The sequence below is a fragment of the Chelonoidis abingdonii genome, chromosome 5 (assembly GCF_003597395.2).
Source record: "Chelonoidis abingdonii isolate Lonesome George chromosome 5, CheloAbing_2.0, whole genome shotgun sequence".
Classification (NCBI taxonomy): Eukaryota; Metazoa; Chordata; order Testudines; family Testudinidae; genus Chelonoidis; species Chelonoidis abingdonii.
The window spans coordinates 38,009,170-38,024,361 of record NC_133773.1 but is presented as its reverse complement, the minus strand read 5'-3'; the positions used below and the strand labels follow the sequence as shown (position 1 = coordinate 38,024,361).

General features: G+C 41.6%; 1 long non-coding RNA gene across 1 annotated transcript in view; it reads left to right on the top strand.

The window, feature by feature from the left end:
* The first annotated feature begins 2,662 nt into the window (after nt 1-2,662).
* The window catches only part of LOC142046930 (uncharacterized), a 16,360-nt gene continuing 3,830 nt past the window's right edge, over nt 2,663-15,192 (top strand). The window contains exons 1-2 of the long non-coding RNA XR_012656030.1: nt 2,663-2,712; nt 7,741-7,892. This is a non-coding gene — a long non-coding RNA (uncharacterized LOC142046930). The remainder of the gene's footprint in view (nt 2,713-7,740; nt 7,893-15,192) is intronic.

Below are 15,192 nucleotides of genomic sequence, written 5' to 3'. Positions count from 1 at the left end.
CTGAAAGGTTAGAGAAGGGGAAGGCATGAGCTGCTTCATGATCGGGGCGGCTCCAGGCACCAGCACGCCAAGCGCATGTCTGGGGCGGCAAGCCACGGGGGGGGGGCGCTCTGCCGGTTGCCGCAAGGGCGGCAGGCAGGTTGCCTTCGGCAGCATGCCTGCAGAGGATCTGCTGGTCCCATGGCTTCGGCGGACCTCCCGTAGGCGTGCCGCCGAATCCGCAGGACCGGGGACCTCCCGCAGGCAAGCTGCCAAAGGCAGCCTGCCAGCTATGCTTGGGGCGACAAAATACCCAGAGCCATCCCTGTCCATGATGGCTGCAACTCCCACTGTTTCATGGGTCCCCCATACCTTTTTCATCCTAATCCTGAGAGATGTCCCTGAGCAGACCAGGCTAAAGAAAGGGAGCTACTTCCACTAGCTTTGGCTAAATCCCAAATGCCACCTGGGATGTCATACTTTGTCACTCACTTTTGCTTCCCCACCTTATTTCTTGTCTTTCCAGTCCTTCTCCTTTTTCCTTTTGTCTAATAAGAGTCTGTCTTAGCTGGACATGTTTGTATATGTTACAACACTGCTGTACATTTGTGACCAGAAAGATGCAGCTAAAAACAGTTCCCTAAACAGCCCATTACAAGTTTGCCAGGTCTTGGGGTGGCTGATAAGACTATGTGCTGTATCTGTGTGTGTTGCAGCAGCGAGGTAACAAGTGAGAGTCAACACCAGAGAGAGAAGCTGCATTCTTCTGTCTTTGCTGTTCTTCTCTTTCCCTTTTGTGTGTTTGTCCTGTTTTGTCTTCTTTGTCTTAACAACATCAGCTCCAGTCCATCTCAACTAACTTCTCTTTTCTCCAAAGGGCCAATTATTACCATTGTAATGCCAGCTAAGAGATTGTCCTGCCAGGGAGGTTTTCTTTCTTACCAGGGAAAGGTAACAAGGGATGTTGAAATGAAAGACTTATTTAATATTTCAAATGCTTTAACTATTTGATGTGCATGCCATGATATTAAGCAGGCTGAGGTATCTATGTACCAGTGGTTCTCAAATTATTGTGCTCGTGACCCCTTTTATATAGCATATGACCCATCTTATAAATTAAAAGCACTTGTTGATATATTTAACACCATTATAAATGCTGGATGCAAAGCAGGGCTTGAGGTGGAGGCTGACAGCTTGAGACCCCCATGTAATAACTTTGCGACCCCCTGAGGAGTCCTGACCCCCAGTTTGAGAACCCGTGCTATATACCAAACCAAAACATTGGTTAAAACTGTTTAATGTTGGACAATTTCTGGATCATGTTAACATGTTTGTCTCTTTGGGCCCATATATTCCATCTAAATTAATACAACATTTTTTACATCCTTGGGTGGGCCTAAAGGGTTAATATATACTCAGAAGCTGACATCTTGGCAAACAAGCAATAGTTTTCAAAGTTAGTTTACAACAAACGTTTGTTATTTTAAATCCTTAAATATGTTGAACTGGTTTGGAATAAGCATGCAAAGTAATTCTTTTTTTTTTTTTCAAAAATAAGGAAGAGTTAACAATTGTTTTATAGCAATTGACAATTTGTCTAAAAACTTTTTAACAAATGCTTTGATTTGTTTTCCCTTTTTTTTGTTAATTTTAACGTTTATAGCTTTTGTAAATGGTAATAACTTCAAAGTTTTAATGTAAAGAATTAAAAAAAAAAAGCAAAAGTAACAAAAATTAAATGTTTTAAATTGTTGAAGGTTAAGATGCTAAAGCAAACTTTTATTGAAAGAACATCTTGGGTAATTCCCCATGTGAACAAAATGCCAGCTTAATTCAGGGCTGCTACTGAAGTGACTCTGAGTTGAATTTCAAACCACCTGAACCAAGAGCTGTTGGAGTACCAAAAGTTTTGTGATTACTTTTAATAAAAGGTTAAAAAGTGTGTTTGCCGTGGTATTACACAGGCTGAGATCTCTGTATACCAAACTCAAATCTTGTTTAAAACTGTTTAATATTGGAAAGTTAGGATCTTCTTAACACTTTTGATTTTGGGGTTCATTTTAAACCATCTGAAATAATACAACAAGCCATATGATTCCTTTTTTTTTATTATTTTATTTAAGATTTGCTTCTGCAGGGGAAAAGTAGATAATACTTAACTGCACCCAGAAGAAATTCAGTCTTTAAATGTATGAATATTTTTCAGTGCAAGTATGTAAAGGGCCATTTTAAAAGAATATAAATAGAAGCACAGTTCAGTGCATTTACTTAGGATTGCGAGAGTCCTATTTACTTAGGATTACTTCTGTGGAGTAACTTATCCTATTATCTAATTGCAAAAAAGAAGTCATCTTCTGTGTGTTTGATTTGAAGACCACTTGAGGACTTTAAATCTATTCTTATAAACTGTTTGATGAAGGGCCAAAAGCAGAGCTTTTATTTACTAAAGGTCTTCTCTAACATAGTGAGCTATTAGGTATATACTGGGGGAACCTCTTTAAAAATGTTCAATTTTATGGATAGACAAAAATGAGCCACCTTTGAGCTGACACTTCATTCTCAGGAGGGTTTGCATTTAATTTTCAGGAGAGTGAGGTACCAGAGATGACCGAATGATCCAGGTAGCCACAAAGTCAAGATCAGTCTGTTCTTACTAATCTGTGTCTACTTATGCAGAGTTGGTGAAACCTTGTTGAAATTGTGTGTAACAGCTGCCCTTCATTCAGGATAAAGGTAAGAAGCAGTTAAACTCCTTTTTGAAGTAAAATTAGCTGAGATAATAGAAGCCAAATTAGCTGTGTGGGTCTGCCTCCTGTTCTTTGATCCCTGCTGTGTTCAGGGAAATGGAACTTTCCACATTCTTTATAAATAAACAGGATTGCATCAAAGAAATACCTGATTCTATAATCAATTTCTCCTCACAGAAACACCCCGCAAGACCCCATATAGTGTCTAAGTAATTGGGCTAACAATATGAACCACTTATCTCTGGGCTCTCACAACCTATTCAAGTCACTCAAACTTTGATTGCCCATTTCTCTTATACTCATTGCCTTCCTGCCTTTGTTTCATTAGAGAATTCCATCACGTTTTACCACATTTCCTTCTAAACTATTAGAGTGAACGTAGTCTCTGAGAGAGAGCCTAGTGGCACTTCATTGATGACCTCCACCCATCTCAGACTGCTTATGCCCTCATGCAAACTCTAATTACCAAGCCAATTTATGCGCACAAGTAACTCACCTCCTGCACTATACATGTAAATCTTGTGGACTTGAAAGTTAGAACTCTGTGATCCACATCCACAGTAAAACCTAAAGGACAGAGGGGGAAAGTAATCAAAAATCCCCATGGCTTGAAATCCATAAAGCAATAAATTCTACCTTCTGAGGAAGGATTAGTGGAAGCATGGAGTGGGCATAGGCTATGGCTGTGAACTCTATGGGCCTCAAGGAAATCAGATTATGACCCTACAGAGCTCCAGTTACTCAGCAATCTCCTCCTTCTATCAGCACAGTTTCCATGGGAGTTGACCTGCCATTACCTATTTACCCTCCTTCTGAAAAGAATCCATTTTGAAGCCATAGGATTAATTCTATTTCCAACATGATTAATAACTGTGTGGCTTTCTGCATTAAAATCCTCTTATGTGATAGGTCACTGCTTCCATCTTCGCTTGCCCCAGCGAACACCAGGCTCCCAAGAAAGGAGAACATGCAGTGTTGACTCCATTCCCACCATCCTTTTCTGAGAAGGTGGGGGGCTTTCTACTACTTCATAAGCCTGGGTGTCAGGTGACTGGTCTGGAAGTAGTTAAACCATAAAGTTTGTGTTTAGCCATTGAGAATGCCCAGTATGCAATAGTTATTTCCAGTATAATGAGCAACCAGAGACTGAGCTGAGTGCTTGTGCTGTTACTGGTCCTTTTTTTTTTTCCAGCCACTCTGCCTCCTATGTACTTTCTAAACATAGAAAATGAAATCCTGGCCCTATTGAAGTCAACGGAAGCTTTGCTATTGCCTGTAAAAGGGCCATGATTTCACCTATAACCTTTGCCTTCTCTTTTGCTCCTCTCTGTGCCACAGAATGGAAAAGAGCATGGAGCCTTCAGCCTGCTGAACTGCAGCACTGTCCTAAACGTCCATCCTCTCCTGTATCACTCACTGTATTGCCATAAAGAAATTCAAGAAAGTGCTTTACATAATCTTATCATAAATTCATGCCTAGCATCCATCAGCAGGGTGCTGTTCTCGTGTTCCTGTCAGTGTTTATAGATAATATTTTCACCATTGCTAAAGACAAGGAGGCTTATCAGGCTGCAATTTCCGGTACCTTTCTTTGATTCCTTTTAAATTATAAGTGCTAGCTTCTCCCAGGTGCATCCATTTCTTCCTCATTTCCAAGGTTTTAAATATGTAGTACAGAATCTGATCATCAGTAGATTATTTGATCTGCACATCATCATCTGCTCTTCACAAATGATAATCTGTGTTCGGGTAACGACAAATATGTCCAGATATTTGGGAATCAATAGACAGGAAGTCAAGAGAGTGGAAGGTATGAGCAGTGTGCAAGAAAAGGGATGTTAGGGAGTTAAATAATCAATTCTATGCTATCTGATAGAGGTGACACTCTTTCTTTTACTACACTGATCTATTCATCTGACCTGAATTTGTGTGCACAAATCAGATGATCATGCATGTAACTACAGTGCCTGATATTTGGTTAGGGTGTCAGGCTGTAAATTGGGACAGCTGGGTTCAAGTCCATACTCTGCCACAAATTTCCTGAGAGACCTTGGGCAAGTCACTTATCTTCTGTGCCGCAGCTTCCATTTGGAAAAAAATTGAGATAACAGTAATTCCCTCTAGCTGATAGGGTTGTTATGAAAATAAATATGGTATCATGAGGTAACTGGGGACCACAGAAGTACCAATGAGAGAGAGAGAATTAAATACATTACATATAAGTGTGTGAATGCATTTTATGTGCATGCATATCAAAGCCCTTTGAAAACATGGCCTTTGACATTTCTCTGGCATCATAATGACCATGTTTAAGACTGGTTTTGAGAGGTGGGAGATGACTCGCCTTCCTCTTTTACTTGGCTTCCTGCTTACCCATAGAGAAGCTGTGACATCAAATGCAAGTACATTTTTAAGAATCCATTGGTTTTGATGGAACAAAGCTGACTCTTGCATTGCAGCAGCTTGGGCTGAGCTTTCAGATACAGGAGAACATGACTGAACACGTGGTGCAAGTACAGCTCCCTGCTAATATGTGCAAATGGCCCAGAATGAATTTATTTTTCTTCATAGGAAAATGCACACAGGTCAACAACATGTTGGGGAGAATTTAACAATAGGAAAACTATGCAACATTTCTGATACATTTTGAAAACTCAGCTTGCTACAGTTAGGTTGTAACTAACCAGAAAGCAACCTTTTCTGGCTGTAAACAGCTTAGTGGGTGATATTTATCATCATCAAGCTCACACTTCATATGAGAGTGGATAGCAAAGTAAAAGCCTGATGCTGTGAGATAAGGGAGCCCTGAATTGATGTGCTGAGTGCCCCTCGCTCTTACTGGCAAGTGTTCAGTCCCTTGTTAAACAAGGACTTTTTCCATTTTGCAGCATGTTGTTAAACCCACTGCATTATAACCATTCAGAAATGCCAGAGCTCAAAAAAAGTTGTATAATCTCTGAAACAAGACACTTCTTTTCCTAAGTATTGTTGTTGGGTCTCTTTTGAAACGTGTACAAGGTCAATCTCAGAGACAGAGGTCCTTTCCTCATCAATTCATAGAATGTTAGACCAGAAGGAACCATTAGATCATCTAGTCTGACCTTCTGTTTATCACATCATCACCATCATATTTTACCCAATTTCCTCTATATTGAGCCCAACAGGTTGTGTTTGATTAAAGCATATCTTCCAGAAAGGTAAATTCCCCCCCCCCCCAACACACTCAGAAACTACTGTGATGACCATAACATACATGCCTAGATATCTTATTATTTATAAGCTTTTCTAGGGTGCTTCGTGCTGGCCCCCTTACAAACATTTACTGAATCTATCCTCACAACTCTGTGAGGCAGGAAAGCATTCTTATCCCAGTTTTGCAGATGGGCAGATGTGGCAGGGCAGTCTCGATCTCACCTACTTTCTAGCCCACAAATGTCTCAGGCCTGGTCTACACTTTGGGGGGCGGAGTCGATCTTTGATGCGCAACTTCAGCTACGTACAGTTGTACAGTTTATTTACAGGGCTCTTTTCCACCCCCGTCTGTCATAAACATACAGTTAAGGATTAATTCCTCTTTTACCTATAAAGGGTTAAGAAGCTCACATAATCTAGCTGACACCTGACCAGAAGGACCAATAAGGGGACAAGAAACTTTAAAAATCTGGAAGGGGGAAAAAGTCTTTTGTCTGTGCTTTTGCTGGAGACAGAGAAAGAAGGAGCCATCCCACTCCTATAGGGCAGTGAGTATTTAAAGAAGGAATGGTTAGATTACTTTAATTTTCTTGTTTGTGAGTTATTTTGCAAATAAGAGGGAGGATAAATTTGGGTTCTTTGTGTAACTTTAAAGTTTTGCCCAGAGGGAAACCCTCTATGTTTTGAATCTGATTGTCTATGAGCTTATCTTTCATTCTAATCTTACAGAGGTACTCCTTCACCTTTTTTCTCTAATTAAAATTCTTCTTTTAAGAACCTGATTGATTTTTCATTCTTTTAAGATCCAAGGGTTTGGATCTGTGTTCACCAGGACTAAGTTGTGAGGGGACATTCTCAAGCCTTCTCAGGGAAAGGGATGTAGGGGCTTGGGGAGGATTATTCTCAAGTCTACCTAGGAAAAGAGGTGTAGGGGCTTTGGGGGAAATCATTCTCAAGCTTGCCCAGAAGAGGGGGGTTAGGGACTTAGGAGATATTTGGGGAAAGGCAGAGTTCCAAGTGACTCTCCCTAAATATTTGGTTAACTCGCTTGGTGGTGGCAGCGTACTGTTAACCTAAGCTGGTAAAAATAAGCTTAGGGGTTTTTCATGCAGGTCCCCATATCTGTACCCTAAAGTTCAGAGTCCGGAGGGAACCTTGACACCTTCACATACTATATAGCCTTATACCAACAGTAACATGAAGCCCTCAGTTCCTGAGGCAAGGAAAGGAAAGATCTCATGTGGCTCTGACTCTACAGGACTGACACCCCTCCCCACTTCCTTCCTATGCTTTTTGTACCTTCTGGTAATGAGTTAATTTGCCTTTGAACTCTCTCCAGCCAATCCCAATCAAACTATTGGGCGCAGTTCCCATAGTTAGGTGTGCTCTGAGCAACTAATTGGAGTTGCAGTGATCAGAGTGTTGCTTGTGCCCCACACTCTGTCATAGCAACTAAAACACAGATTGGTCCAAAGCCACCTGGAAAGTTAGTGGCAGAGATAGGACACCTGGGTTCTTTGCCGGAGTCCTAGCCCCATTCCTTAACCTCAAGATCATCCTTCCTCAAACACTTAATGCCCACTTTAAGGGTGCAAGGAGTGCAGAGGGATTTGCAGGGACTCATACACCTGAGTAAATTTCACACTAAAAATCTTCTGTGGCACCAAAAATTTAGTTAATAGTTTTTTTGTTTGAGAATAAAATACTTGTCACTTGTATAGCACAGGCTATCTTCTACTTTAAAAAATCTTTGCAGACACGAATGAGTTCAGTTTCTCAACATCCTCTGAGATAAAAAATAATAATTATTCCCATTTTCCAGGTGGGGAGATTGAGGTACAGAATTGCCTATGATCACACAAGAAGACTGTGGAAGAGCTGTGAATAGAATGCCGGAGTCCAGACTCTCATTCAGAAGACCCTCCCTTCTCCTCTTGCAAAAGTGACAGCTACATAAATAAATAAGAGATGTATGTATAACAGAAAAGGTGCGGGGGGAGTGTCATTTAATTTAATGTTCACTAATTCAATTAATTTAGTGTTTGTGAAAGTGGGGCTGATACCTTTTCTGTGATTTGTGAAGAAAGATTATGAAATATGCTCCAGAGAATTACAGAAATGTAGGGCCAGAAGGGATCTTGAGAGGCCATCTAGTCCAGCTCCTTGCGCTGAGGCAGAACCAATTATAGCTAGACCATCGCTGACAAGTGTTTGTCTAACCTGTTTTTAAAAACCTCCAATGATGGAGATTCCACAACCTCCCTTGGAAGCATACTCAAATGGCTAACTATCCTCATAGTTAAAAATCTCCCTTGCTGCACATTAAGCTTGAATTCAAATAATCACCTTAGGTCTGGCCTACGCCAAAGGTTTTTATACCAGTATAACTTTAGCAGTGTGATCTTATATTGATATAGTTGTACCAATACAATCACAAGTGTCAACATAGTTATATGGGTAAGAAGCAGGACTGGCACTTCCATTAGGTGACCCTAGGCAGTCGCCTGGGGTGTCAGGATTCGGGGGGCGGCATTTTGTGCGCTCCCCACGGAGTGCGCAGGAGCTTCCGGTTCTGCTCCCGTCGTGCTGCCGAAGAAGGACTTTCTGCCAATGTGCTACGGAAAACAGCTGCAGGCAATGGAGCAGCTCAATGACTGTCGCTGTCGCCTGCGGCATTTCGGTGGAGGGTCCTTCTTCGGTGGCACGATGGAAGCAGAACCGGAAGCTCCCGCGTGCCCTGTGGGGAGCGCACAAAATGCCGCCCCCCAAATTCTGCCTCGGGCGCCAGAAACCCTGGCACCGCTCCTGGTAAGAAGTTGCCTGATAAATGTCTAGCTTAGGCCAGGCCTACAAACAGATTTTTGCCGGTATAGCTTTGTTGGTCAGGGGTGTGAAGAGCTGTGATCCTTGACTGACTGAGAGAGGTGCTCACAGAAGGCCTTAGTGTCGACAAAGTCATGTTGGCAAAATGTTGCTTTTAAGAATATAACGTGTTCACTTTGGCAGTCCCTCTGCAGTGAGTGGTCTTGCAGTCCGATGCATGGGATCACAGTACCACCTGATTTGGGGGTCCACTCAAATGGCGCCCAGGGCAAACTGGCCCTGTGATCCCCTCCTACTGGGGAGGCTGTGGGTGCTTATGCCATTAAATCTGCACTGCATGGAAGCTGTTCTTGTAGGTTATGCCACAGACAATAGTGCATGTGAGACCAGAATGCTGCAGTACTCAGTTTCTGGCACTGATCCAGAATGGCTTCTAACACATCCCCTGTTTTTGTGCTGCTGACTAAAAGATAGATTTTAGAAAGGTCAGAAGTTGAGCGAAAGTCCTTGGAGAAGCTAAAGGTGGAAATACTTCTCAAATGAGACATTTCATACATGCTGAGCTGAGACTGCTCTAGGCAGGTTTCTCAGAAGAACAGCAACCTCTCCTGCTGGGTGGGGAGGGAGGGAGCAGCTTAGCACTTTTTAACTTTGAGTTTTAGAGGCCACACATGATACAATTGCTTGATGTTGAATGACAAGAACACAATGTAAATAAAAACCCAACCGGCTGACTTTCCCAGTATAGGAGAGCACAGTACTTTTAAGATCATGAATATGAAAGCTATGCTAGTGCGTCACTCCTAATTGCCTTCCTGAGAAGTTACTGAGCTACAAACACAAATCTGAAGAGCTGTTTAAAAGAAACCCAGCTCTACTCTTACACATTTTTTCAGAGAGGTTAAGCTGAGATTGCCAGCAACTGGCAAAGCAGTAATAGTTTACAAATGCTAAGGGCACTCTCAGTGTGAGACTGAGCAGAATGCTGGGCAAATGGAAGGATGTATGGGATAGGGAATAATTGGTTTGTAGAAGGGGAGAAAAAAGAATTCTTTCCCTTCCTCGAAAATTGCTAATTTCTAGAACTCAATAGAACCTCTCTGAAGGTTCTGATATGTTCTGTTTATCTTTTTTCTCACTCTGCTTTCCCTTTCCATTTGGCTCTGCACTTCTAGACTTCATCTATAGGTGGAAAGTCTCAAATTATTCTGAGAACAGCTGATCTGTACATATTTTTGGCACTACTGGAAGCGGGAAAGATGTGAAACCTCATGAGTTCATTCTTGCAAGATTTTCAGCTACATTTTGCAGACTCAAGGGTATTCAAGCCAACAATGAATTCTATACCTCCCCTTACATAGAACCATTCCAAGATGAGAGTATTAGAAAAATGCAAAAATCATGACCCAAAAAGTAAAAGAAAGTGATCCCGTCAGCTTCCTGCACTGATCTCTGATTCTTCACCAGAGAGTCAAGCTTCACAAAACATGGGAAAATGTACAGTCTATAGACTGTGTAAACTTTCAGATTCTTGACTGAACAGCTCCCAAATAGCATTATGAAGGACCTCTTGAGGAAACTGGCTGCAAGTTTATAACATGGCATATTGCCAGTATTAGACCATTAGGTAAAACAAGAAAACCAACGGAAAAGAACACTATTGGCTATTGCTTTCCTCCTCCCCCTGTACTTTTCAGCCAGGTTTTGCAAACATTTGAAAGTGAGGAAGAATAGAGAAGCTGATGAATTGTTGGAAACAAAGGGAAGTTATTAACTTTTCATTTGCCTGGCTTGCTAGCTTGGGTCATGTTAGAGGGTATAACTATTGTTCAGTAGTGTTGGAGAAATTTTTTTAAAATGTATTTATAAGAAATAACAAAGCCTCCTAGATCAAATGGATAAGAACCATTTTGAAGGTGTATAAATCTAAAGAAATAAAGGGAATACATTTGCATTCTTTTTAACCCTTCCACCTCTCTTCGCAGGGATGCGGAGGGGATGATTTGGCCCTTAAACAGTTGCTGTACTTCAGCCCAGAGATGTCTGCACTTCATCAGTGGGTGAAGTGAGTTTTATATATGTGTGAGAATCTCACCCCTACTTTGACTGCTTAGTGCCATGTAAAAGGGTCAGAGTGATGTAAAGGTGTCCCTAAAAGCCCCATATCTGGTCCGGGGAAGATTCCTTTGATACAGGCACTGTGGGAAACAGCAGCAAGGCTGCCTCTCTAGGACCACTTGCATGCCCAGTTCCAGGTAGTGCTGTACTCCGTGGGCAGTCTGGCTCATGTAACTTAGATAGCCCTGGGGATCTGTCTAAGATAGACTATCTCAGTGATGCTGGGGGCCTCTCCAGAGCCTTTAATAGCCCAGGATCAGGAGGACAAAAGTGTCTTAAAGCTGCCTGATCTCCTTTCCCATGAGTATGAAATCTCCGCTGCACCTCTTAGGGTTTGTCTACATTGCAGCTCGGAGGGAGGGTACTTCCCAGGCCAGGTAGACAGACATGCACTAGCGCTGCTTGAGCAAGTGCACTAAAAATAGCAGTGTAGCCAAGGGTAGCATGGGTGGCAGCTCAGGCTAGCTGCCTGGATCCCCCAGTTATGTACTTGGGCAGCTAGCACTGCCAACAGCCAGGCTACCTCTGGTGACACTGCTTCGAGTAGAACTAGCGCATGTCTGTCTACTCAGGCTAGGAAACGCACTCCCAGGTGCAGTGTAGACATACCATTAGAGACACAGCACAGAATCTCATCTCAGGATTGTTAATCCACGAGTAAAGTTTCTAAAGCTCTTCAGGCTGCCTCTGAATGAGAAGGTGCTATATAGCAATAATATTATTGGCAATAATAAATGGCACAATTGCTCCTCTGCATGGCATTAATCTCAGTTGTGTTTTCCTTTAAGTTGACCATGTAAATGGTTAACCCTTTTCTAACTTTATTATTTTTGTAACAATTGTGTTCTTATGCAGCTCATAGGGCTGTTTATCAGTTGTACTGAATATGTTCCATAGTATAGAAATGCTGACTAGTGGAATCAGCAGACCCTCGTTTTGTAATCCTGGCTCTGCCACTGTACTGCCATGTAACCATGGACATATCATTTAACCTCTTTGTATCTGTTTCCCATCTGTAAAGTGGAGATAATCACTGGAGGGATGTTGTGAAGTATAATTCATTAATGATTGCATAGCACTTTGCAGATAATGGACCAAATCATGAAATCTTTAATCAACATTTCACAGGAAAAACTCCCATTGAAATACCTTCATTAATTAATCAGTGTGTTTCAGTCCTTTGAGTGATCAATTAGGAAGATTTAATCAGTGGGCATTTTCCTTGATTTAAGACTGTGGAAGTAGAATGAATTATATTGTGAAAATAGAAAGGATTAAAGAAATGCTGTCTGTACCTTTAAGCAAAATTGTTGGAATGCTGCAATCCAGATGTCAGGAATACAGACATTAACATAGAACAATTGCACCATTTAAGGGCAATTGGTGAAGTATTAGCCTTAAATCAATAAGAGTTAGTAAGGAAGTAGGATATGCATGCTGTGCCCCAGGTGAATTTTACTGTTTTGCTTTCTTTGTTCTTTTGTCTAATTCCCGCTCTTTTATCTGTGTAAATAAGACAGTTTGTGTCTTGTATGGTGCTCACGTTATCTGGATGTTGTTAGCAGAGCGCTGTGCTAATAAAACAGAGTGGTCTGACAAACTGTGAGTCCTCAGTCTAACTTTGACTGGACTGAGTAAAAAAAATTCAATAAAGACTTCAACACTTGGCCCAGTAAACATAGAATGTTCTATTAGACTAATGCCCAAAAAAAGGCTAGTATCATTCTGTGATGTGTTAACAGAAGTGGTGTATGTCAGGCATGGGAGGTAATTATTCTGCTCCACTCTGCACAGGTGAGGTCTGACCAGGAGTGTTGATCCAGTGTTAGCTGCCACAATAAGAAGGATGTGGCGAAACTGGAGACAGTCCAGAGCAGAGCTGTAACACCGATAAAAGGTTAGGAAACCTGGCCTTTAAGGAAAAGTTTTAAAAAATTGAATGTTTATTCTTGAGAAAAGAAGCCTGAGGGAGGACTGATAACCATCTTCAAATATGTTAAGGGCTCTTATAAAGAGGACGTTGATCAATTGTTCCCCATGTCCACTAACAGTAGGTCAATAAGTAATCAGCTTAATCTGCAGCAATGGGAGATATTAGGACAAGGTTCTATAAGGATAGTTAAATACTGGAATAGGTTACCAATGGAGGTAGAGGAATCTCCATCATTGGAGGTTTTTAAGAGCAGGTGAGACAAACACCTGCCAGGGATGTTCTAGGTATACTTGGTCCAGCCTCAGTGCAGGAGTCTGAACTAGATTATCTCTTCAAGCCCTACATTTTTGTGATTCCTTGTCAAAAAGGAAAAATAAATGGCTTGCAAATGCAGATATTTGGGTGAGTGCATTTCATAGAAGTGGACTGGAGTGCTCTGAGACTCACTGTGTTTCTGAATGGCTGGTGTTTAATGGGGGTGGAGTTCAGGAGCTATGAAGCCTGCCCCAGCATTACAATAGTGAGCCTAGTTTGGGAGCTTGGCTCAGCTATAGGCAGATGCTCTGCTCAATTAAGATTTGCTCTAGCTAGAAAGACTTTTCCTCAGTTGGAAGGTTAGTTTAGGCTCCAGCTTTGGAAGACTTAGGGCTTGGCTACATTAGAAATTTCAAAGCGCTGCAGTCAGAGCCGCAGTGCTGGGAGAGAGCTCTCCCAGCGCTGCTTGTAAACCACATCCCTTACGGGTGTAGAGTGCAGCGCTGGGAGCCACGCTCCCAGCGCTGCCGCCCTGATTACACTGACACTTTACAGCACTGCATCCTGCAGTGCTCAAGGGGGTGTTTTTTCACACCCCTGAGCGCGAAAGTTGCAGCGCTGTAAAGTGCCAAGGTAGCCAAGCCCTCAGTTAGCTGAGGTTAGGTAGATGCTTGTTCCAGGCTTGAAACACTGACTTTAGCCTAGAAGCCTGACAGAGAGCTGTATCTAGGGTGACCAGATGTCCTGATTTTATAGGGACAGTCCTGATTTTGGGGTCTTTTTCTTATATAGGCTTCTATTACTCCCCATCCCCAGTCCCGATTTTTCACATTTGCTGTCTGGTCACCCTAGCTGTATCAGATTTTTTGTTCAGCCTAGACAAAGGCTTTATCTAGCTCAGAGGTCAGCAACCTTTCAGAAGTGATGTGCCAAGTCTTCATTTATTCACTCTAATTTAAGGTTTCACGTGCCAGTCACACATTTTAATGTTTTTAGAAGGTCTCTTTCTATAGGTCTATAATATATAACTAAACTATTGTTTTATGTAAAGTAAATAAGGATTTTAAAATGTTTAAGAAGCTTCATTTAAAATTAAATTAAAATGCAGAGCCCCATAGACCGGTGGCCAGGACCTAGGCAGTGGGAGTGCCACTGAAAATCAGCTCAAATCGCCTTTAGCACACGTGCCACAGGTTGCCTACCCCAATCTAACTCTAGAAGTTCTTACCTTAGCTGAGAGCTATATTGCTATCAATTTACTCTGGAAATTTTTGTAACTGAATTTATTTAATTTCCTATAGGACCTAAATTTAAAGAGGTAAATATATTTTTGCTGTATGTTTAGTGCTCCTAAGTCATTTTCTGCCTCTTTCCTCTTCACAATACCTGAGTCTATGACTCACAGCTCACATGTGTCAGAACTCTCTGTGATAATATGTCAAAGAAGGGGAAAAGGATGAATCAATGCCATTCCAGTATCAAATTTCTGAAAATATAAGCCTCACCAGAAGTAATGAATACTTTCTCAGAGTATAAGATATTTGACAACAATAAATTTTGCAGGGATATCATACTTTTCCTTCAAAGAATGATTTTCAAACTGAAATGTTAATTGTGCAGCATGTAAAGGGAAGCCATTAACAAATGAGAACTGTGCTTAACAACACTAAATAGTCATCTCAAATAAATTCCCTGATTGTCTTAACCTTTCCTTTTTTCGGACTTAGCTCATCTGCATGTGATAAGTGTTAATAGTTGATCTGTTCGTATAAAAAGGATGAGAGCTGATTCATCCACAGTGATATAAATAAAAACAGATGATAGATTAAATCTAGTGGGAACCAGGCATATCTGTATTACAACAGCAGCATTCTATAACAGGCTATACACTGCACTGGGGATATGTTGGGGTGGGGAGTAAGAACTTTTTATTTGTTATATTATCCACCTGAGGGGCTCAGGCAGTCACATTGTCAAGGTTCCTTCTCCACTCTGAACTTTAAGGTACAAATGTGGGGATCTGCATGGACACTTCTAAGCTTAATTACTAGCTTAGATCTGGTAACTCTGCCACTATCCAGAAATTTCAGTGTCTGGAGCACTTTCTGTCCCCCCAAAACTTTCCCCTCCCTGGGTTGCCTTGAG